Source organism: Pan troglodytes, chromosome 9, assembly GCF_028858775.2.
Source record: "Pan troglodytes isolate AG18354 chromosome 9, NHGRI_mPanTro3-v2.0_pri, whole genome shotgun sequence".
NCBI lineage: Eukaryota > Metazoa > Chordata > Mammalia > Primates > Hominidae > Pan > Pan troglodytes.
Genome location: NC_072407.2, coordinates 94,509,689 through 94,535,352, shown reverse-complemented (window position 1 = coordinate 94,535,352; position 25,664 = coordinate 94,509,689). Strand labels below are relative to the sequence as shown.

The window sequence follows — 25,664 nt, the reverse complement described above, 5'->3', positions numbered from 1 at the left end:
ACAAAATATGATCACCATGATTCATAATTCCACCGAGAATGCAAACAGAGGAAACAGGCTTATGAGAAGACACGATGAATTTAGATTCAGAAAAAATAAATCTTTCATTGTAAGAGTTGGAGGCACTAAAATAGGTGGCAACTTAATGACTTTGCGAACTTTGCTTTCCTGCAGGGCCTACTCCTATTCTGTCGGTCCCTCCCACCCAACTTAATCACCACCTCCTCTGAGAATCCCTGGATTCTCTCCTTCCATGCTAAACACAGCCAGTGTTTTTCAGTGTCACCAGAAGGCTTGTCAAAATACAGATTCCTGGGTCTTGCCCTGAGAAAAGGTTCAGGTGGGCCCTGTGAAATTGTATTTCTTACAAGTGGTGGGTATGTAGACACACTTTCAGAAGCAATGAACTAGACACAATCTCTCCCTACACTTACCTCTCATGAAAATGCATCTGTACTTCTCTGGGCACTCGACACTGCTCTTACACCATAGTATTTTATATAATTCCCTACTAGATTTTGGTCTGATGAGACTTTGAAATTCCTACAATGCCTAGCAGGTGACACTAACATGGCAGGGCTCAAAAAACATTACCTTTAACTTTTTTCCTAGAAAAGTAAGGTCAGTCTAACTTGCCTAGAGGCCTTCACTGATTTTATCATCTCTCATATATTTATATAGATATTATATATATAATATATATAATATATATAATTTATATATATTATATATAAATTATATATATAAATTATATATATTATATATAATATATATAATTTATATAGTTCTCATATATTTATATATATTATATATATATTATATATTTATATATATGTTATATACATTTTACCCTGTTTCCTTGCCTAAGAGACTCCACACCTTTAAGACCTTTGATGTATGCATTTGAAGTTGTCCCATAAACCAACAGTACCTAATGTTCAAAATAAAAATAAAATTGAGTATGATATATAAAAATTTCCACCCCATAAGGTTTATTTTTCCTTATTAGAGCTTTGGCTTATGTCCCCAAGATTATATTCCAAGAAAATGGCAGGAAAGGAGCCATATTTTTTATTTATTGTTTATTTTGCCTGGTTCTGGCAGGGAGGCCAGGGAGGTCAATGAGCAAATAAGGACCTGGCATATCTGAAATCATGCTGGTTGCAGTTGAAGTCTGGGCCAGAAACTGATCTGGAAAATTATTCCGTAAACTCACTCCCTCTTCTCATTAGCTACTAAGCTTACTTGTTAGCTAAAAACAAAAAGCAAAAAAAAAGGACACAAGAATGTACAGCAGCAAAAATAAGGACCCCCTAATGGAAAAACTGGGGAATGTCTCTTGGGCTTCAAGTTGACTCAACAAAGACATTGTCAGATTGTATGTCCAGCACTAGGGCATCGCATCATAATCTCTCAGATGTCTCAGAAGCAAGGTTAAAGCTCCACCCTTCCACAAACTAAAATGGTCCCAGAGTAATTACTCTCTCTCCCCGCTCCCCACTGTACTTGAATTTTATTTTTATGGTCTCTCTCTCTCTCTCCGTCTCTCTCACTCGCGTGCACACACATACACACAGACACATACACACACACACCTATAAAAAAATTCAAGTGAACTTTTAAGTGGCTACATAGCATGCAGGTGAGAAAGGCAGGGCAGAAAATAGCACAAAGTATTTCTGGAGTTGTAGAATTCCACAGCTGCAGCACATCTGATGATTTAAAAAAAAATCACCAACCACCACACACATAGCAGGTATAGTCATAATCCTAAAAACACCCTCAGGTAAAAGAAATGTAAAAAGTAAACTCTTTTTAAAATTCCTGACATTTTTGACCCTTGTTCATTTCATGCATTTTTTTCTTTTCCCAGGATTGAACAATGTATACTTCTTATTTACTTCTTCTTACAAATGAGTCAAAAAAAAAACCCAACACATCAGGACACTTTAGTAGTCAAAAAGATTATGTCCACTCCACTACACTGAATTCAGAAAAATTAAAGTTCTGTTTTCCCAACCACTGGTATAGAATGCTGTCTGAGGCTGGCAAAACACAAAAGAAAAATAAATCTACAAGTTCACTTCTAGGAACCACAAGAAACAACTCTAAGCTGTAAGCACTACCCTGCAATCATGCTGGCTTCTAACTGTGAAATATGGTCATTATCTTATGGAACTGATCTAATTTCGTGCTCAATGCCCTAAAATAAAGGGTTTCTTTTGAATGCCAAATACAAGGACTGGGACCAAAAAAATGATAATAATTTGACAGCACTTTAAAACACAGCTTTTTTTCCTCCTCCTGTCACATTAAATAGCACCAACTGACAAGTGCTCTACAGGATGAATGAATGAAAGATTATGCATTTGCTGAGCTGAGGAAATTCCACAGATAAACTGTAGTGGAGGGCTGATATTAGCTCATTAGAGGGCTTAATACACAGGGCACAAGCAGCATATTTAACGAAAATTTACAAATGTATTGAAATGCAGCTGGAACGACACAGGATGACATCTTTTTTCTCAAGTACAAAAGGAGAAAAATATGCTTATCGCTTTAAAAGTGTTGCTGTTCAGGCTCTACTCATGTGTTTATATACACACATACACACACACACACACAACACACACACACACGAAAGCTTCACTGATTCAGGTTAACAAAGAAAGCAAATATACTGTGGTGACATTTATTAACATCTGTGCTAAAATCATGAATAAGAATTATATATAACACTTGGCTAGAGGAACTTAATTTTAAATATCACGAGAAGAAAGCCCAGAGAAGATGTATAGTCTTTCCTCATGAGACTTATTTGCAGCAGAAGAAATAAAAACAACACTTCTATACGTAATGTTTAATTCATTAATAGTTTACAGGATTATTAAAGAAAAATATTTAAATATGGGCATAATTTTAAAACGAACTTTTGCCGAAAATTATTCCATCTTATTTTCTCATCAAAGCAAACCCTTTACCTAATCCTATAATTTGAAAGAACAGAATCAAGGTCACTCTCTAATTTACTCAAATCATTAAAAATGCCTTCCTTTGCATCGCTATGCCGTAATTTCCATAGGAGTTCATATGCTTTCTAATCCTCTCATTTTCTCAACATCACCACTTATTCACATAGGCACATGTTCCATATTTGATCCATGCTTCTGAAGATTTTTCTGCTCTCCCAGAATATGATCCACTCATCACTAAGAGGAGTCCCAACATCAGAAATGTCCTTGCAAACCTGGAACCCAGCCTGAACAGGCAAAGAAGGACAAAATCCCAGTGAGGGCTGGCATTTGGTGAGTGTTCACTCTGTGCCCTGCCTTAAGTGAGGTGTTTCATACACTTATTTAATTCAGTGTCATCTTCCAACCCAGGCTGTGATTACTGCTCCCACGCTTCAGGTGGGGGAACTAAGGCTCGGAGAGCCTAAGCAACAGGCCAGAGTCAAGAAGCTGAGTGGAGAAAGAACTGGAGTTTAAACACGAAGCTATCCCCCTGCTATGGGCCAAATGATACCCTCCCTACACCCCTGCCAAACTCATATGTTGAAGCCCTAACCCCACTTTGTGGCTACATTTGGAATTATGAGGAGGTAGTTAAGGTTACATGAGGTCATAAGAGTGGGGTCTTGGTCTGATAGGATTAGTGTCCTTAGGAAAAGAGACACCTCAGATCTCTCATGCTGGTCTTCGCATGTGATCAGTGGAAAGGCCACATGGGGACAAAGCAGCCATCTAGCAGCCAGAAGGAGAGCCCTCACCAGAAACTGAACACTGCTGGAATCTTTATCTTGAACTCTCCAGCCTCTAGAATGATGAGAAAATAAAGGTTTGTTGTTTAAGCCACACATTCTGTGGTATTCTGTTACAGCAGCCCAGCTGACTGACACATCCATTTTAAAGCTCTTTGCCACCACTTTGCCTCACGGGCTGGGAAGGTTCATTCCCCATCAATTTCTGCAGCAAAAGCTTCCTTTTGATCCTCCTCGTCTTTTATTGTCTCCTTATTAGTGACATCCATATGAATGAAATGTATGATGCTGCAGGAGGCTCATCATAATTTAACAGGAATTAATGTCCTCTTATTATAAAGGACCCTACAAGCCGCTGCTTAATAGTCAGCAACAACTGGAATTAATTCGTGTCAGATGAACATCAAGAAAAATCCATTTATGACCCCAAAGTCATGAAATTTAGCATAATTACACATGCTCTTGTTTGGGTAATTTTTTCTCTCCTCATTAAATTAGGCGCCTACATTAGATTTCAGTCTGATCAGTCTTGACTAGTTACATTTATGTAATCAAGGGCATTTCCTCTCAAATCAAACCAAAGTTACACAGGCAAACTACAGTAAATGCATGAACTGAAGCAAAGGTACAAGTGCTGAAAAGCTTAGAAAATTCATTCTTAATATTTATTCATGTTACCCCTCAACAAATATTTATAGAACACTTACTATGTTGTAGTCAGTGTTGTCGGTGTTTAAGAGATGTATGAAGTGAAAAGGCATAATTCTAAGAATCTCTTCAAGAACTGTGCTTGCCTTCCCCCTCACTACTGCAGCTCCAGCCTTTAGCATACCAGAGCCTCCATCACAATGGGGAATAAAATAAACCCATTCTCTCAAAAATATCCCGTAACTGTTCAAAGTCAATCTCCATCTCCCTGGCTTTCTCTTGTTAACATAGTTTGCCCCCACTACCCTCTTGTAGTACCTCCTTAAAGAATTTTCCTATCTAATAAAATCACCTGGCTTTAAGCCTAAGCAGAGATAGCACAAGGTTGGTATCTGGCAGCTAGAACAATTGAGTTTCACCTTAAAACAAGTTTAGCCTCTCACAGCCCCTTTCTGTTGTGGTCTTTATGGGTCAACCCTTCTAAGATATTAAGAAGAAAACCTTAAAAGGCACTGACTTGACAGTATCATGATAAAAACAGAGTACCCTTCATGCTCTGTAGAGTGGATTCCTCATCTGGCCAGGAAGAGGGTAGAAACCTGGATCTGTCTAGTGTTTGCCTGCTAGGATGCCTTTATCTGATCCACCTTGGGAGATTTCAGTCACCTGGGTTTCAGAGATACCTGCAATCTGGACACTGGGTAACTAGTATGATTTGCTGTTACTGGTTCCTGGAAAGGAGTTGAAATCTAAATGTTCCTCCAGGCCAAGTGCACACAGAGCACCTCACTGGAAGAATCTGAGTCACCTCATCCTTCTGAAGCAATTCTGGAAGTCTACCACCATCTGCACAGCTTTCGTGGCAGCAAATTAATCCAGGTCACGAAGCAAAGATATCAGATTAGTTCAGGGAGAGGAGAACACCTTGGTTCCCTTGGTTACTCCAGTTTAGGAGGCACTAAGGCATTTATTTAAGAAAGGAACACTTACTTATAAAGGAATTTTTAAGGACTCTTTATGTGCTAAAAATACAATCAGAGAGGAAGTGTATAAACTGCTACTAAAATACAGTTTTATCAGAGCCTGGGGTAACACAAGGAATCAGAAATAAAGTATATCTAGTTCTCTAATAACTCCTAAAATAGCTTATTTCCCAGAGAGCAAGACAATCTCCATAGGAATGTTAAGACAATGTGATAGAAAGTATGGCTCAAATGGTAAAAGAGTCTCTTTTTAAAAATTCTGCTGCTTCCAGATTAAAAAACAAAAACTGAACTCATAGTGGAAACTAGGAAGGATATATAAGGAACACTGTATCAATCAAGCACACATACTTATGAACCAAGGAATGAAGATTCTTCTCAGCTTTTACAATAACAAGACACATTTCAAATTTCAAGAATATGTCTTGAAATATTCACAGTTTCAAAATGTTCACAGTTTTAACTAGGAAGTTGGGGGAAAGCTCAAAACAATTTTGCTAAAGAAAGCAGAATTTCACTGCTCACTGAAAATTTTAAATTTCTACAAATTGCCTAAGGACACAAAATTTCTAGCCATTCTCATTCCCTAACTTCTTATTGCCTCCTTTCCAAATACATATTTTTCTAAAAGTCCTCCAAATGTTGAATGAATCTTTTATTGTTGTTGTTCTTGTGAGACGGGGTCTTGCTTCTGTCACCCAGGCTAGAGTGCAGTGGTGTAATCACAGCTCACTGCAGCTTCAAGCTCCTAGTCCCAAGTGACCCTCCCACTTCAGCCTCCTGAGTAGCTGGGACCACAAGCACATGCCGTCATGTCCAGCTAATTTATTTTGTAGAGATGGGGTCTTGTTATGTTGCCCAGGCTGGTCTCAAACTCTTGGGCTCAAGTGATCCTACCGCCTTGGCCTCCCCAAGTGCTGGGATTACAGGCATGAATCTTAATGTATAAACTGGAGCCTTATTTGAATGCCATCCTTAGAAGCCACTGGAAAGATTATTAAATGAGATCATATTACAGCAAGTTCTTGCTGAATAATAAACCTCTTTGGAGAAGGGCTTGAGAAAGGTTGTGCCACAATGAATTTCATATTGCAGCAGATGCTGTTGTAAGGATGCTCCCAGGTGCACCCTCCATGATGCCTATGATCCTCTAGAGCACCATGAGAAGGCACTGGAAAAGTATCCTCCATGATCAGAGTGAAGCAACCTCCATGCCCCAAAGTGAAACATCTGTCAAACAGGAGAGATCTGCTTGGGAGAAAATGGTCATGAGGAAGAACACAGGATAGGGTGGTATATTAATCAGTGTTATTCAGAAAAAAATGAACCAACTGGGTTCATACAGAAAGAGATTTATTATGAGGAGTTGGCTTGCATGATTATGGGGGCTGAGAAGTCTCATGATGTTCTGTCTGCAAGCTGGAGGCCCAGGAAAGTCGGTGGTATAATTCCATACCAAACCCAAAGGTCTGCAAACGAGGGAAGCCAATGGTATAAGTTACCATCTGAGTCTGAAGGCCCAAGAACCGGGAGCATCTGTGTTTAAGGGTAGGAGAAGATAGATGTCCCAGCTCAGGCAAAGAGAGTGAATGGCCCTTCCTCTGCCTTTTTGTTCTACATGAGCTCTCAATAGATTGGGTTGAGTGATACTCACCCACAATGGTGAGGGCATTCTTTACTGAGTCTACTGAATCAAATGCTATTCAGAAGCATCCTCACAAACAAATGTAGAAATGTTTTACCAGCTATCTGGGCATCCTTTGGCCCAAGCAAGTGGACACATAAAATTAACCATCATGGGAAGTAAGAGGTACCTTGGGAAATTGCCAGTAGGTCAGTTTCATCCACCTGCCATATTGTACCATGGTGACATGGTCTTCAAACAATGGAGTTAGGCTGTGACCAAAGACAAGCAGAAGACCTCAAAGGTCAAATGAACACTCACTGAGAAATAATGTTGAGAATTTGACAAAGGTGGATTAGCTACTAGGTTATCCAGGGTAGTTTACTTGGGATTCCATTCTCCCAGTTCTTTTTATTTTCTTCTTCCTACCTGACAGAATTAATCAATCCTTCTTCTGGCTATCCCGTACCCAGCATACATTCCACTAGTACAGCACTTGTCACAGTGTGTTTTAGCCATCAACACATCTGTCTTTCTAGAAGTAAAGCTCCTTGGAAGCAGGAATAATGTCTTTTTAATATTTGTACTCTCTGTGGTAGTGTAGGGACTGACATATACAGATCCTTGATATTTGTTGAATGGAGGAACTAATGAATGAGTTTATGGATGAAAGTTCCAAAACCTTTAGTTGTTTTTCTCTTCAGGGTAGGATATACAACTTTTCCCTCCCTCCCTCCTTTCTTTCTCTTTCTCTCTCTCTTTTTTTGTTTTTTTTTGTTTTTTTTGTTTTTTTGACGGACTCTTCTTCTGTGGCCCAGGCTGGAGTGCAGTGGCACAATCTTGGCTCATGCAACCTCCGCCTCCCAGGTTCAAGCAATTATCCTTCCTCAGCATCCCAAGTAGCTGGGCCCACAGGCACCCACCACCATGTCCAGCTAATATTTTGTATTTTTCATAGAGACGGGGTTTCACCATGTTAGCCAGGATGGTCTCCATCTCCTGACCTCGTGATCCTCCCACCTTGTCCTCCCAAAGTGTTGGGATTACAGGTGTGAACCACTGCACCCGGCCCCCATACTTGTTTTGTAACACTCCATAATATAAACTTTTCTCTGCTGATGGAGCAAATGAGCCAGTGCATTGTCCTACACATTCCCCCACCCTGGGCCTTTAGTAGTGCAGTTGTCCTGGCCTAGAACACCCCTGGAAATAAGCTCCACCTCTGTAAATAGCAACCACAAATTTTAAGGCCTAGCTCAAATCTAACTCTTTTATATCTTCCTATATTGTACCTCCAGCTCTCATCTCTAAACTCCTATCACATTTACATTTTGCAATATCCACCTGGCACTTAATCACATACTGCAATGAATTTTATTTAACTCACTGTTTCTGGGAGCCTTCTCAATGTTACAAAGAACATTCCTTTATAGGGAAAAATAAGCAAATAAGACTGGCTCAGGGAAACACAGCAAGTAAGTGAAAAATCCTTGAATTAAACAATTTAAGAAGACATTGAGTGTGGGAACTTAGAAGAGTGGGTAAAGTAAAAAGAAGAAAGAAAACCTCAAATACAAAATCAATGTAAAGAGACATCTTGCTCAGGTACCACAGACTTTTTCTTCTTGTTGACATTACATCTACTTGTCCCCCCATATCCATCTTCATTTTTCTTTCTTTGGAGACAGAATGGTGGAGAGGAGCTCAAGCTCTGGGTATGTAAGCTGAGGCCATGGTACTACCAAGTTTGCAATTAAACTTGTCTGTAAGACTGATGGGCCTGGTATCTTGTTAGTGAAGGAGGCATGGTTGGGTGGAGGTGGAAAGGGAGAGTGGACAAGTTTTGATTTCTAATTCCACTTCTTTATGTCCCTTGCCCCCACCTTCCTTTAAGGTTTTTTCTCTTTGCCTTTAGTTTTCTGCAGTTTTAAATATGACATGTTTAGCTATGGGGTTTTTGGTGCTGGCCTTTTTTTTTTTTTGGTTTTTGATACTTATTCTGCTTGGTGTTCCCTGAGCTTCTTGGACTTATGGTTTTGTGTCTATTATTAATGTTGGAAAGTTCTTTTTCTTTTCTTTCTTTCTGTTTTTTTTTTTTTTTTTTTGAGATGGGGTCTCACTCTGTCACCTATGCTGGAGCGCTGTGGTGTGATCTCAGCTATCTGCCATCTCAACCTCCCAGGTCAAGTGATCCTCCCACCTCAGCCTCCCAAGTAGCTGGGACTACAGGCACGCATCATCATGTCCAGCTAATTTTTTTGTATTTTTTTGTGGAGACAGGGTTTCACCATGTTTCCTAGGCTGGTCTGGAACTCCTGAGATCAAAAGATCTGCCTGCCTCAGCCTCCCAAAGTGTTGGGATCACAGGTGTGAGCCACTGCACCCAGACCGAGAATTCTTGAGTAATATTACTCTAATTATTTTCTCCCCTAGGACAGAAAATAAACAAAGACTCACCCTGAAAACATTATCCATCATTTATGCTTTCCCACAGCTCTTGAATTTTCTGTCTCTTTTTTCCCCATCCTTTCTTGGTTTACATTTCAGTTTTGGAAGGTTTATTAACTTATTTTCAAGTTCATCAATATTTTTTCCCGTGGTTGTGTTATCTACCTATGAACTTGTTGAAAACATTCTTTATTTCCATTATTGTGGGTTTTAATTTTTAATTTCATTTACTTTTATTCTTTTTTAGTTTTAATATCTCAGCTTACATTACCTATATAGGCTTGCATGTTGTATACTTTTTCCATTAGAACCTTTAACAAATTAAACATAATTATTTTAAATTACTTGATAATTGCAAAATCTGTGTCATATCTGAGTATGGTTCTGAAGCTTGCTTTATGTCTTTGGATGTTTTTTGTTTCTTTGCCTTTTGGCATGCCTTGTAAATTTTTGTTGAAAGCCAGACATGTTCTATAGGATAATAGGCACTGAAGTAAATAGGCCATTGGTGTGAGAATTTCTATTAATCTGAGATGAGCTGTGTTTAATGTTTATTGTAGCTACTGGTGCCAAAGTCTTCAAATTCCTATAACAGGCTTCTTTGTTCCTCTCCTCCTAGCTTTGGGGCTTACCTTTGTACTGATTCTCACAGAGAGTCTGTTCCTTGCAGCTTTTCAGCTGGGCTCCCCTATTATTATTACTGGAGCCTTGTCATTGTGGTGGAGTGTAGGGGAGGATGGTGTTGCAAGTCTTCTTTTTTTTTTTTTTTTTATGTGCTATATTATACTTTATTATTTTTTTTTATTATACTTTAAGTTTTAGGGTACAAAAACTCTCAATAAATTAGGTATTGATGGGACATATTTCAAAATAATAAGAGCTATCTATGACAGCAAGTCTTCTTAATTAAGCCTCAGTCTTTCAGTGAGGCTGTGTTTCAAGGGTGTGAATTTCAGATGTGTTTCTGTCCCTCTTCACAGGTAGAGCTTTATTTCTGCCCAACCTTCAGCTCTAGTCCCTTTCCTGGTTATTACCTTGAAGCTCCCCTGTTGACTACGGTTTTTATTTCTTTGGACCAAATTCTCGTCTCCCAGCTGGGATAAGTTTTCAGAATTGCCCTGTGGGGAAGTCTTTCCTCCTACAGATGAGGTCTTTGTTAGGGAGAAGAGTCAGGAAGGGTTTCACGAAGGCTACTCCCCTTCAAGCCCCTGTCCCAGAGCCATGAGGGTCCTCTTACTGAGCACCTGGTAGAGTTCCAGGGGGAAAAGCCTGTGAAAGTGTGAAGACCCCCTTAGACAGCAACTCCCAGGAGCTTATTAATCTCCCACTAGCCTGCACTCAGTTTCCAGCAATTCATCAAAATAACTAGTAAAGTATCCCCGCCAGCTTATGGCATCTGGTGGTTTCTGCTCCAGGTAACCAAATCTCAAGAAAAGTAAATTTCCAGTTAGTTCATTTTTCTCTTGTTGTAAGAATGGCAATAAGGACTTCTAAACTCCATATATGTCACGGTTGAAACAAGGTGTCTCCTTCTTTATGGTTTTAATCTTTTCAGATTTTCTATTTGTTCTTAGGTCAAGTTTAATAATCTATATTTGTTCCAGGATTTTTCCATTTCATTTACGTTTTGTAAATTACCAGCAGATTGTTTTTATGGTATTCTCTTAGTGAGTATCTGTACATACTTATATAAATCTTTTAATTATGAAATTATATACTCTTTTGAATATTATTGATCTGTGCTTCCTCTCATTTGCTGTTCATATCAACTTACTTCATAACTTTATTATGTATTATATTTAATTTTGATATTTATCTCCCTTCTATTTAGGTGGCTTACCCTGTTGTTACTTATCTAGTATTTAAATGTCCAAGTGTCTGTTTCTTTGGAGAAAAAACTTTATAGAAAGTACCTCCTTCATAGCGCTGTTTATAAGAAAATGTGCATCTGACAGGAAGTAAGTAATGCACAAATATGCAATGATATGACCTTTTATTGCCAAACTACAGTACTTTTAACTTCAGAAATCTTTGTCTTTATTTTGGTTTCTTTCATAATTTGGTCCATTTACAATACTCGCCATTTCTCATTAACCTTATCTTCTGAAGATTAGGTCTATTTTTTGAGGACTGTGATCTGCAGAGAAAACACTTAGAAGGACACAATCAAAGCAAAGCCTATACATTTTGTGGATAAGTGATCCAAACCTAAGACAGTTACAAAGAAAATGGCTCTCAGCTGTTTACAGCCAGACTTCAGGCCTTCTGTGGATTTCTTTGGCATTACATCACTAAGTTAATATATCATCACTTGACATTTAATAATAAATACCTGATGAAATTATGCATATGTCTTTTTAAAAGTTCAGCTTCAACTCATTTTGCTAGATAAAAATACTAACACAGGCAAAAAGTCACCCACATTAATAGAGAAAGCTACTCCACTGCGAAGTGTATTTTCCCTTCCTGACAATCTCAGAGGTGCTGGGCAAGAGCCAAGGAAAGCCAATAGTCTGTGCCTCAATAAGAATATATACATCCCAAGCCCACACCAACAGACTCTTGAAGTATAGCAGGCAGGAAGAAAAACACTTAGTGAACAACTCAACTCTGTCTGTATTGCACCTCCTGTTGGCCAGATCTGCCTTTTGGTCACATACCCTGGATCCCTGGTGAATACACAGATATTAGTGCTACAGAAGGTTTACACAAGGGTCTCCTAAAACATCTAGGCTGTCTGTGGCTGACAACTGATTTGCGTAAGTGGTTGTTAAAAGGTAAAAGCTCCCTTAATCCACTGCCACTTAAGGGGCTCACCAAATCAACCATTGCTCTCCATTTCCTCTGTAAAATATGAACCCATGCCCATAGCTGGAATAAAGGGTCATGGAAAATAGGCATTTCTGTAGGATATTTCCTCTTCTGCTCCCACCAACCAAGTTGTGGGCGTGTCAAGAATCAACTAAGTTTGTTCCCCAAACTAGGTATGCCAGTTTTACTTGTTAACAACAGTTTATAATTTAATTAAATATTTCATATGAGTGTGCACAGAAAGAAAATTAAATGAGAATCAATTTTTAAAAAATCACCCATCAAATTAGATGTGGACAAAAGAATCTTAAAATTTTACAGGAATATCATTAACTATTTCCTCTACTGGTAAAGGAATCTCTAGTCCGAATTCTATCCTCAGGTTATTTTGTGTTTTGAAATTTTCACTCCATTATAAAGAAACTCCAAAGGAAATGGTCAGTAGATGATATGGGCTTTATGCAAGAAACATGATGTCTGATATCAATCACAGGACTCTTAACAAAACCACAAAACTCTTAGTCTTACATTAAAAGGCTGGAGAACTCATGAACTATTTATATCTTAATATGTGTATATATGTGTATGTAATTGCTAATAATCCCACACTTTCACTGAATTATTTGGTTAACAAACAACTCAAGGTCCTGATCATATCAGATATAAAGGATTCTATGTAGTTTCATTGAACAGATTAATGCTCCTGATTTCCTGCTCATTTTTACTTGTCCTTACTGTATTTACCTTACCAAGTACTTTCTCTTATTTCTCCTTCATTCTCACTACAATCCTCTGAAGTAAGATTGTGTTTATTATGTGAAGAAACTGAAAATCAGAGAAGCCAGGATTCATACTCAGAACATTGTCCCAAACAGTATTTTCAAATCAATGTGAAATCAAGTTAGTGAAAAGCAACAAACATGTCTAAACAAAATAATGGAATGGAATAGAATAAACTAGAACAGAACAGAACATGAAGGCATTATTTAAGGTGAGTTATTTATTATAAGTTGAATTGTGTCTCCCTAAACACAATAGGTTGGAGCCCTAGCTGGGTAGGTATCCCCCACCCAAGTATATGTCAGAATGTGACCTTATGTGGAAATAGGGTCTGTAGTAGAGGCAATCAAGTTAAAAATAAAATTAATAGGGTGGGCTCCAATTCAATATGACTTGTGTCCTTATAAAAAGATGACTTTTTTTTTTTTTTTTTTTTGAGATGGAGTTACACTCTTTTGCCCAGGCTGGAGTACAATGGCATGATCCCAGCTCACTGCAACCTCCGCCTACCAGGTTCAAGCAATTCTCCTGCCTCAGCCTCCCAAGTAGCTGGAATTACAGGCATGCACCACCATGCCTGGCTAATTTTTGTACTTTTAGTAGAGACGGAGTTATGCCATGTTGGCCAGGCTGGTCTTGAACTCCTGACCTCAGGTGATCCATCTGCCTCAGCCTCCCAAAGTGCTTGGATTACAGGTGTGAAAAGGTGACATTTAGACAGAGACAGACACACACAGAGGGAAGACAATGTGAAGACAGGGGGAGAAGATGGCCATGTGACTGAAGTAACGCATCCATAAGCCAAGGAAAGCCAAGGAGTGCTGGCAACCACCAGAAGCTAGCAAGAGACAAGGAAGGATTCTCCCTTAGAACAGTCGGAGAGGGTGTGGCCCTCTCAACACCTTGATTTTAGACTTCTTACCTCCAGAACTGTCAGACAATACATTTCTGTTGTTGAAGCCCCCCAGTTTTTGGTATGGTGGTCCTTGTGTACATAAGTATGTGTGTATGTGTGTATTTGTGTGTATTATGGGTCATAATGTAAACTCTAATTCCTACTGTAGATTACAGTCAAAAAAAGTTTGTAAAACAGTATTCCATAACACAGGCAAATAGAGTGTCACTGATATCTATCTGGGCAATCCCCTTAAGACAGAAGGCAGGCAAAAAAAAAAAAAAAAAATTCTGGGAAGGAGAAGAGGTGGCGTGTTCGCAAGCGGGGGATGGAAGGCAGTTTCTGGAAAAAGCGAGCTTCTCTCTGAGGATGAGTGGAAAGAGCAGCACAATTAAACGGAGTAGCTGGTGATCTGGTGATGCATGCGTGAGACTTGCTATGAGTCCATTGCAAGGGGAAACAAAAATAGCTGGGCTGGCAGGTGTTTGGGGAAAAGGTTTTAGTCAATCCACTTTGCATAAGTAAAAGCGATTTAACCCAGCCAAAGCTTCAAAAGAAACTATGTGAGGCATGTTAATGATATTGGGAACTCCATCTAGATGGGGAGAAAGTCAGAGTAATGGAAAAGCGAACCTTAGGGGACCCATGCGCTGCTTGACAGCAGACGGCAGAAGATTGCTTAATATTCTGACACAATTAAACTAATTCCCTTTAAGCTTCCTTCCCATACCATAAACAAAATCTCCCCATCCCTTAGAAATTAACTTTTAACATCTGGGCAAATGTACTGCTTAGTGCCCAATTCCCCCCAAAAATCCCAGTTAATTTTTTTTATATATATAAAGACCAAACCAAAAAGGATTTTGTTAACAGTTTTAGCCCCACTACAGTGTAGCACACATTGGTGGCACAAGTGAGGTGTCATGAAATTCCTGTAAGATAGGATTGTACTATCATTAATTGATAAAAACTGCACTATCACCAAATCTCATTTATTTATAAAGGTGTGTGGCCCATGAAAGTAACAAAGAGGGCCAGGCGTGGTGGCTCATGCCTGCAGTCCCAGCATTTTGGGAGGCCGATGCAGACGGATTACCAGAGGTCAGGAGCTCAAGACCAGCCTGGGCAACATGGTGAAACCCTGTCTCTACTAGAAATACAAAAATTAGCTGGGTGTGGTGGTGGGTGCCTGTAATCCCAGCTACTTGGGAGGCTAAGGCAGGAGAATCGCTTCAACCCAGAGGGTGGAGGTTGCAGTGAGCTAAGACTGCGCCACCACACTCCAGCTTGAGCAACAAGAATGAAAGTCCATCTCAAAAAAAAAATAAATAAATAACAAAGGGCCAACAAAACACAACTTAGTGACTTATTCTGTTACTAAGAACAGTATGATGAGATGGGGAGACCCACCATGGCTGACTTCTGAGCTGTGATTTCTCATCTCAGCCTTGCACTTCCACGGGGTCCCTGGATGTTCTCCACCAATGGGCCAGGAGAGGCCACTGATCCATACCACATACCTCAATACCCAATTCCTACTGGCAATAAACCACCCCATGATTTTATCCATACATGTAGACGGGATCTTCCATTGCCAGGCTGTATGAGAGTAAGTGTATGCACTTGTAAATTCTGCCCCTCTGGCTTAGATAAAACACCTGTATATGAGACAACGAGGCAGCCAGGAAAGCAGAGCTACCAAGGTTTAGATAAGTAAACAAATCCTGGTTTGGGACTAGTTACACTTTAACGCCATACTCAGCTGCTCCAAGTGTCTGTTTCCTCAGAACAAAGTAGATTCATGATCATATTCATCTCAGAAAGTTTTGAGCATTAAAGTTGTAAAATGCCTGGCTCATGAAAGTGCACCATTCCCTTCAGATTTATTAGATGTAACACCTATTTACTCCTACGCTTGTAGGTGAAGGAAGCTATTATCTTCTTCTGTAAACATTGACAGGGTCTGGATGTGCCCATGACTGACTGGGTGTTAGAGTGGAATGGCTGTAGGGGAGAGGAGACAGGGTAAAACACTAGTTTCTCCTAAGGGGAAAGACACCCAAATGAATTTATACTGCAGTACAAGTGGCTAAATATTAACATAGAAGGAGAAAAAAGGAGCCAAGGATGCCCAAGGAAGACATCAAAAATGGTGACACTGGGCCGGGCGTGGTGGCTGATGCCTGTAATCCCAGCACTTTGGGAGGCCAAGGTGGGAGGATCACCTGAGGTCAGGAGTTCGAGACCAGCCTGGCCAACATGGTGAAACCCTGTCTCTATTAAAAATACAAAAATTTGTCAGGTGTGATGGCAGCCTCCTGTAATCCCAGCTACTCGGGAGGGTGAAGCAGGAGAATAGCTTGAAACTGGGAGGCGGAGATTGCAGTGATCTGAGATTGTGCCACTGCACTCTGGCCTGGGTGACAGAGCGAGACTCCATCTCAAAAAAAAAAAAAGTGACACTGAATCTGGGTCACAGGGATGCAAAGCAAGGAAGAAAAAGAAGGCATGCAAAAAAGGGCATCTTTGTAGAACAGAGAGAACTGTGATGAGGCTGTAGTGCTGAACTCTCGACAGGCATGGTAAGAGATGAGGCTGGTATGAAAGACCTGGGCATAATTGCATACAGCCTTGGCTTATAAATACAAATGAGCAAAAAGGTGGCCATGTACAGAGGAGACCTGATAGGTAATCAGACAAGCTGCACTGTTCCTACAAATACTTAATGAGCACCCACTATATATGATAGGTGAGACTCTTAAGTGCTGAACAATGTCAATACTGTCAATCAATTCAAGTACCTATTTAAACTCAAGTCGTTCAGCATTACAGGAAGACAAAGTGAGAAATTGGTAAAGGACCAAAAGAGAATATGTCTGGAAAAATTGTAGGAAAATGTCTTTAGTACTCCTGAAAATATTTTAGCTAATGTTATTAAGCAGGAAAATGGTTATTTTATACTACTCACTCTCAAATGGGCTGGAAAGGACCTTGGATTCATTCATTCATTCAGCAAATATTCAACACCTACTATATACCAGTTACTCTCCTAGCCAATGGGTGTGGCAGAAAACAAAACAGACATCCCTGCCTTAATGGGAACTGAATTCTGAGGATACATTTAATGTGCTTTAATTTTAAAAGTTAGGCAGTGTAGGAAAAGAACTAGAAACTTTTACCAGTTTTAAAGACTCCAATAGCCTTCATCTGTATAACTGGTAAGTACGAATATTCTATGGCATCTATAATAAGAAATTTTTTCCTATTAATTTTAAATTGTCCAAGAAAATGGAAAGACTGTAGATTCAATTTTAAAATGAGAGTTTTTTCCTTTAAATTTTTGTTATATATATAAATAAGATACAGAGTTTTTTGATAGAGTTTTATTTTTTTCTTTTTTTGTATCTCAGGAAACTGAGATACCAAGAGATCAAGGAATTTGCCCAAATCCCACAGCTGAGCAGTGACAGAGCTGTGATTTCATGCTAGATAGCAAAACTGCCTCTTGCTTGTTGCCCCAAAATAACAAGAATGGTTATTTCTAACTGGTGGTGGAAATAACCAGCAGTTTTAATTTTTCCCACTTTTAATTTTTTTCTTTTCTTTCTTTCTTTCCAGCATAGGCTGGAGCACAGTGGCACAACCTCGGCTCTCTGCAGCCTCCAATTCCCAGGCTTGAGCAATCCTTCCACCTACAGGTGCATGCCACCACCCTCAGCTAATTGTTTTTGTACTTTTTGTAGAGACAGGGTTTTTCCATGTTGCCCAGGCTGGTCTCTAACTGCTGGGCTCAAGCGATCTGCCTGCATTGGCCTCCCAAAGTACTGAGATTACAGGTGTGAGCCGCTGTGCCAGGCCTAAAAAGTTTTAATTTTTATAATCTATCAGTGACTTAACCACACTATAGTGCCTCCTAAATAAGTCTTACTTGCCAATGTTATTCTTTCCTTGAGTGAATTACTGAGCACCTCCTACATGTCCAGTGCTGTGGTGGGTTTCTAGGAGTGGAAAGGAATAGCAGATGCAGTCCCCACCCTTGACAAGCATCTCTCTTCTTTAGGAGAAAGAGGGATAGATAATAGAACACGTACATCTGTAACAATTAGAAAGCAATCAAGAGCAATTCTTGAGATATTACAACATAACAAGTCAGTAGCATATAAAATCCCCATGTTAGTGTCAACAGAAAGTGAGACCCTCCCTGACCAGAAGTTAAAGAAACTCTAGTGCCACTTACAAAAACAACTGCTTCTGAGTGAAGCCCTTCATGCTATTCTGCTTAATGATGCTTCTCACTAACGAGCCAGTAGATTAGGTCTTGGAAAAATACTGCACTCGTAATTAATTAATCCATTAATTACACTGCCAATTATTGTGGATCATAAGTAAATTCCACATTATTTTTAATACCTTTGTTTCAAAAATCAAAATTGCAAAACATCCCATCCCCTCCCCTCCGCTATCTAAGCCAAACACAAGCTGTGCTTATCCAGATCGAGATGTCGGTCATTGATCTATGATGCCTCACCCCTGAAAGACTTGGGATGCTGGTATTCCTGCTGATGAGAACATATGGTTCAGATGGTTTGGCGGCGAAATCCTGGCAGAAGAGTCTCAAAGCATCAGCAGATGCTGCCATAGCACAGACATCCAAATGGTGGCATAATTGCTGCTGCTGCTTTGATGCCACATGTTTCACTGTGATGACAGCAATGCCTTTCAAAGAGAGGCTGGTGGCAAAACAGAACCTCTCCCCAGTCCCCAGAGAGACACACATGAGTGTGTGTGCACACACTCAGGCACACACACACAGGTACACATGTGCATGTAAAACCAGGTAAGGTCTGCCTTCCATAGGTCTCTTTCATCTGTCTCTAATGGTAGGTATAAAGCCAGCTGGAAAAGAAATAGCAGCTAGAGAATTATTTTGTTCTTTGCCTACATAACTGACATTTAGGTTCCACTTAGAAAACAGAAACTCACAAAAACCAAATAAAAGATGGCCTGTTAGCAACTCAGAGATGGGATCAGACACTCACACCCATAACCGTCCCACTGCCCCTAGTTCCTCCTACTCCTCCAACCCGCAACTGAGGCACTGCCAGATTCCCAAAGCTCCCTGTCACTAATTGCTCAGACTCCTCTTCATCAGATTCATTCGGTCAATCAACAAATATTTGCTGATCACCTGCTATGGGCTAGGAGAGGAGGGGCTTCAAGAGCAACAATCTCTATATAGCTGAAGGGTTCTGGGGAGCTTTCTCCTTCCACAATTGCCAAGTCATTTTCAGCCACTTATTTCACCTTTATTGAGCAATGACAGTCTAGCACTACTCAGCCTGGAGATACAACAGGAAACCAGACAGATGTGGTGGTCCCTTTCTGTAGTAAAGGAGTTAGCCAGATAAGCTATCCAATGCAGTGCAGTGTGCAATGTGCTACATTACAGTATAGGGTGGTGTAGACACTTCAAGGGAGCAGCATTTAGTATAGATTGGGGATTTGGGGGGAGGGGTAGAGAGCAAGAGACAGATACCCTGAGTCCCAAGGATAAATTGCGGTCAGCCAGGTGACCAGGAAGAAAGCAGCGCTGAGGCAGCGGGAGCAGCTTTAGAGTGAGACAGAAATACGTCCTGGCTCACCAAATGCCCCAAACCTTATTTCTTCATCTCTTAAACATGAAAATAGTAACACTAAATAAGAAAATGTGAGTTAAGATATTAGCACTCAATAATTGATAGCTATTTTTATCATTATTATTATTTTGTAATACTATTAACAAGAACAACAATGTCTGCAGATACTTAGAGGTAGGAAAATGTATGGAACATTCTGGAAAATAAGCATGGTTCGATTTGGCTGGAATATAACATGTGTGCGTGCGTGCATGTCTCCCCAGAGACATGAACTGGCCAATGAGTAAATGACCTAAAAGCACAGAACTGCATGTGATAAACCAGCACAGACCTGGCTGTTCTTATGGGAGAAATCATAGCTGCTTCTACCCTGAGTGTAAAGCTGAATGCCAAAGGAATGAACACAAGTGAGCATTCTGAGCCACCACCACCACCTCACCAGACAGTAGTGCAACTCTTGGGTATTGTGGATTCCTCATCTATGAAAAGAGCACAAGGACACTGGTCCTGTTTATCTCAATGAATTGTTGATGTTAACGATCTCATTCCTAATTCTGGGGTGCCAAATATAACTCCATAAAGGACACGTACAACTATGAGGAAACATGGCCACTGTCATGCTAATTTAGATAAATCTCTAAGAAGAAATGAGTAAATGATCTAAAAGCACAGAACTGCAGAGCTGTCTGTTTTGAATGTCAAACATTTGCATACTCCACATTTGTCATTAACTGAGTGAAAAGTGGACAAACTAATGAGCTGACAGAATACAGATGCAAACTACATACAAATAATAAGGACCCACACTTAAGAATACACATGATCCTCCCTTACCACAGGAATTAAGTTACTGTGAAGACAAAAGAACAAAAGATTACACACACTGATCCTGTGTAAAGTACAGACCTAGGAACTAAGAGTTTGAGATAAAGAACTATTTGCCTGCAGCATTGGGGCCAAGGCTTAGGGGTGATTGACACTCATTTTGCTTCCCAGAGAGGTAGAAATTAGGAGAACAAGGGGACACCTAACCTGGGAATAAACAAGCTAGAAACACTTGGGGAGGTGGGGCTGTCAGGGACTTATACTTATTGGCAAGGTTGCAGGAACACATCTGGGTCTTCGATGGTCTGTCCCCTAGATACCACTTAGAGTCTGTCCACTCTGGGCTCTGGCATTATCAAACATCGGGGAGGGAACAGAAGACAGAGTGAAAGGTTTGAACAAGCACACAATTTTGTCTCACTTGGATATAAAATCAAATCTGCTGACTTCTACCTCTTCTCAGTTACACAGCCTTAGGCTACTTGGAGTTGTTAACTTCTCTGGAGTTGTTTTTAAAAATTAAGTGGGTACTATGAGAAATGCTCAGTAGAGGATTTTATCAAGTCATACAAATCAACAGGCAAACAAAAGACAGCTTTGATGGCTTCCCACTGCCCACAAGCTGATGTCTAAACCCTAATCTGCCATTCAAAGGCTCTTTTGCCAGAATGTGGCCCCAATCCAGAACCACAAGATTGAAGAAGCACTTGTTCAACTCTAACTGTGCTTCTCCAGGACTACATTTTTGCTCACCCTGCTCCCAGACCTCTCAGGCTCCTCTCACCCTCAGTCCTCCCAGCTTCTACCCATTCCTGGAGGTCCTGTTTTGGTCATTCCTGCTCCAGGAGGCCATATTAGAGTATTCTTCACTTCTCCTTTTGAATAGTCATTCTCACTCAGACAAGAACTGGTTTTCTTTGCAGGGCAATCCTGTTCCTCATTCTCCTTATAGAAAAAGGAGAATGCCCAAACTTAGTGGTTCACGTCAAAGCTCAGCACAATCTTGGGGCACTGGGAGGACTATGGATTCTAGTGGTCAATCCATTAGCAGCAGGCAGACATCCATCCTCGGAAGGCATGGTAAGTGATGGTGAGCAACCACTATGGCTCCTTGACCCCAGTGACTTCAGATGTTCATTTCAAAAGTGAAGGAGAATAGGTTTAGGCTGGGTGCCCTGAGATGGTCATGGCTAGTGCTGGACAAACTCTCCATACTTGCTTTGCTTCTCTCCCTGTGGGTTAGCCCAGGCCCAGTCCCATCACAGCAGCCCAAGAGACTGCTCCCTACTCAAGTCCTACCTAACTCTCCTTGTCTACCAGCCTAAGGATCCTAGTCTTGGGAGGATTATATAGGGAGGAAAGCTTTTAGATCTTCCTTTAGTCTTTTTCCTAATCTATTATGGCATAAACTCTATTCCTGACTTTACAAGAACTTTATTTTTTATTTCAGGAGCCCTTTCTTCTCTCAACAAAACTTAGCTCTTAAGATCAAAAACTTTGCTTTTAAAACTGTCATTTTTGATGTGGACTTCAAGAGTCTATTTTGAAAGTTTAAAAAAAAAAAAAACAGGCTTTTTTCTTTTGCTTCCACTGCTTTTCTACAGACGTGCCTCCCACCTACTGTGCTCCTGCCTAAAATGCCCCTGATTTTCCACAAGGTAATGTGAAGACACTGGTTGATTAGACAGAGACCATACATAAGACAGGGTAAAAAAGAAAAACTCCAGGTTTAACATCTCAGTGTGTTACGTTGCTCTAATTCCATAGTATTTAAGGGAATAAATAGTGGAAACAGACCTGACACGTACCCTGACGCTCATGTGATCATCAGCAATTACCTTCTCTGTGCCTCTATTTTATTATCAGTAAAAGGAAAAGTCCATTTTCCTCACTTCTAACTGCTACTGTGAAGATTATTGTAAAGTGCTTCACCAAAAATAAGCCACATCCATACAACACAATAAATGGTAGTTATTGTTAAGTACCAGGCATCTGGCAACTAGGTCCGTTCTGCCTTAAGATATTCTAATATCATTAGTCTTTACCATTTAAATCTATTTTTGTTTAACTTTCCTTGCATGTAAGCCTTTTCCTCCAAACTTGTAAATTTGCCAACTTATTTTCTTACCTTTAAACAAGAATACAAATAATCTACCTTATGAAGTTGTAAACATCAAGTCAAGGTGTTTATGAATACTTAGCCTGACATCAGGACAGAAAACAGTAGTCACCATTGTTAGGTCCGTTATGGGCAAAAGCCAGGTTCCCAAGAAACTCATCTACGAGCTGGTCTTAGACTTCCTAGTTTCCAGAACTGTGAGAAATCCATTTTCTGTTGTTTAAGCCACCCAGTCTATGGCATTTTGTTAAAGCAGCCCAAACTGACTGAGACACCTTGAGAAAAGTTTTCAATGCTCTGTGTGTTAGTTTTCTTACCTTTAAAAATGGTGCTAATAATAACATCAATGTTACAGTGCTGTTCTGAGAATAAAATGTAAGATTTCATGTGTGCTATGGCACCTACTGGGTATGGCAGGGGATGGAGAGCTGAACAAACAGGGGTCTTGCCCTGAAGATGTTCCAGGAGAGTATAGGAAAAAGACTTATGCCTAAGAAACTGCCATAGAAAGCCAAGCAACAAATGCATTTGAAGCAGCACAGATAAAATGGAAAGAAAGTCCAGTTCAGGGAAAGGGACATGACCTTCAACAAGTCTGCCATCTGGTCCAAACAAGACAGACAAGCCTATAGACTTCCCACGAAGCATTCTTCTGTAAAGAATTTCTTAGCATTTTCCAGGCAGTTATGCTCTGAATCTCCATACTATTTTGGATATTCTTTTATTATAGTACTTTTCTCATTGATTTGCATATATTTCCTTGAAAATCCATCTTCCCCAGGAAATGAATAAGCTTCTTCAGGTCAGAACTACCAGGCCCTGTTGCTTATATACATGCAATCCCTTATCCCTCCACAAGGAAATCCTAACATCTGGTATAAAATATTAAATCCTAAATAAATTCTGTTGAAACATGTACCCAAGTCTTTATCCTGCTATGTCTGAAATACGTCACTTTAGAACAATTAAGAATTAAATTATAGCCATGTCTTCATCTTTTGCATATTGCTTCCCTACCATTTCTCTTCCAGGAAAGATCTTAACACAAGGTGTTGAGCACTATCAAACAAATGAGGAATAAGCACTACCTTCCACCCCTCAGTGATGGTTGGGAGATCAGGAGGCATCTCCTCTGAAGACTGGACATATTTAAAATGACCTGACCATGTAAGGGAGTGAGGGAAAGGAGAAGGAAGAGCAGCACCAGATAGATTCAGCCACAAGGTGAGGGCACAGTTCCTCAAATAATTTAATTTCCTTTACCTAAAAAAAAAACTATATAAATAATTGTGACACATCCACAAAACCATGCTGAAATAATAAAAATGTCATGGCTTTATCAGCTTGGAGTCTAAACATAAAAAAATGATAGTCAGTGCTAATCTACTTTTCTCTGCTTCTAAATGCTGCCTCAAATAGCCTGGCCAAAAGCCCCAAAATGGAAATTAGTGGCTCAGATTAAGTCCCTGCGCCAGAAAAGATCTTTGTACTGTATTTAGAACAAGGACAGTATACCATGGTTCAGTATTGACAGGACAATTACTGTAAGAAGATAGAACTTAGCTCTTGAAGCTACTTAAAATCAAGAGCTATCTATTGACCCAAGTAGGAGATGATCTGCATGAAGAAATCCATGCTTCCCAGCTTCTCCTCCACTGCTGTTCCTCCTCAGCACCACTCCCATTCAGAAGCTCTGCCTGATGTGTCAATGGCTCATCAAAATCCACTTATAGGATCTTCTCGCCTTAACCTTTCTCTGTCTCCTATATTTTTAATCTAGATAAAAGGTCTCACCATTCCATGCACACCACGACAAGCCAGAAACGTAAGAAGCATCATTAATTCCTTCTTAGTCACTTACCCCTACATCCAGCCACACAGACACAGACACAATCACTGGTTAACAAATTCTGTGAACTGTCCCTCCCTAATATCTTGAGTTGGGTGCTTCAATTCATCCCTTCTCCCCTACCCTTACTTCAGTCCCTTCTTTCTGGTTTCCAACAACTAGTGTTCCTGGCCCCAGTCTATCCCACCACCTTTTCCTTCACCCTGCAACACACACAGATTTTGGCTAGTTTTCCAAAATGCAGATTTGATCTTGTCACTCCCAGCTCTAAAACCATTTAATGTAACCACTCCCACTCACCACTAAAAGAAAGAACCTTCGTGCCTCTCTGCAGCTCAGAGCTCTAGCCATGCTGTATGCACCTCCCAGTTTTCTCATTCTGCCTAATCTTTGCAAATGCTACTCTTGTGTTCCTGGTTTAGAATAATACCTATTTCTCTATTTGGACCTGGTTCCAACTGGACCTCCTTGTGGAAAGGACGCTCTGACGTTCCTTCCCTCTGTTACACTTACACACACACACACACACACACACACTAGCTCCCATAATCCTTGGGCATTGCTGGCTCATAGCATTTATCACAGTACATTATGAATCCCCTCTGAGCCACAGATCTCCTAACAAGACGGTGGCGACAGCAAACGTCTTTGGCTGTCTAGAATCCCACACAGCTCCTGCCACTCAGTAAGCATTGTTGAAAAGGAATGGGAAAAGATGAATGAATGAAGGCATGATATAGTCCACTTACGTGGTGGGATGATGTAGGATCCGGTCCCAGATCTGTTACCCAGTGTCACTCAAGCTGTAATGGGAGCAGTTTAATCAGCTGAACATTCCAAGGAAATCCCCAAATATAACAGCCCCTGGGGAGCTCTCCCCTCAAACTGAGTACCAAATGGCTCACCACTTATTTATTGTTTCATGAATCTTCTCTTGTCTTCTCTCAAGTTTAAACTACCCAAGGGCAGTGACTGACATCCATTCATTCAACAACTATCTAATGAATATTAATGATGCGTCAGGCAATAATAATAACTAACATTTATAACGTACTTATTGCTCACACACTGGGTGAAGTTCCTTTATGCTTTTATGATTGCAGTAGGCAATGAACTAGGGACCAGATACATGAACAACTTTATACTACATGGGAAACGTTTCATGTATGCATTCATTCAATGTCTTTTTCAACAATCGTTTATTGAATGTTCACTATGTTTGAAGTCTTGTATATGTTCCTAGGCATTTTCTTGAGGTAGATGTCCATATTTTATCAGCAAGGCAA

At 40.1% G+C, this 25,664-nt stretch overlaps 1 protein-coding gene and 1 long non-coding RNA gene across 7 annotated transcripts in view; both read right to left on the bottom strand.

The window, feature by feature from the left end:
• The window catches only part of FAT3 (FAT atypical cadherin 3), a 677,141-nt gene that overhangs the window by 486,388 nt on the left and 165,089 nt on the right, over positions 1 to 25,664 (bottom strand). The gene's annotated exons all lie outside the window — the stretch shown is intronic.
• LOC107967192 (uncharacterized) overlaps positions 1,066 to 25,664 on the bottom strand; it is a 37,366-nt gene continuing 12,767 nt past the window's right edge. Inside the window, exon 2 of the long non-coding RNA XR_001707490.3 lies at positions 1,066 to 25,664. This is a non-coding gene — a long non-coding RNA (uncharacterized LOC107967192).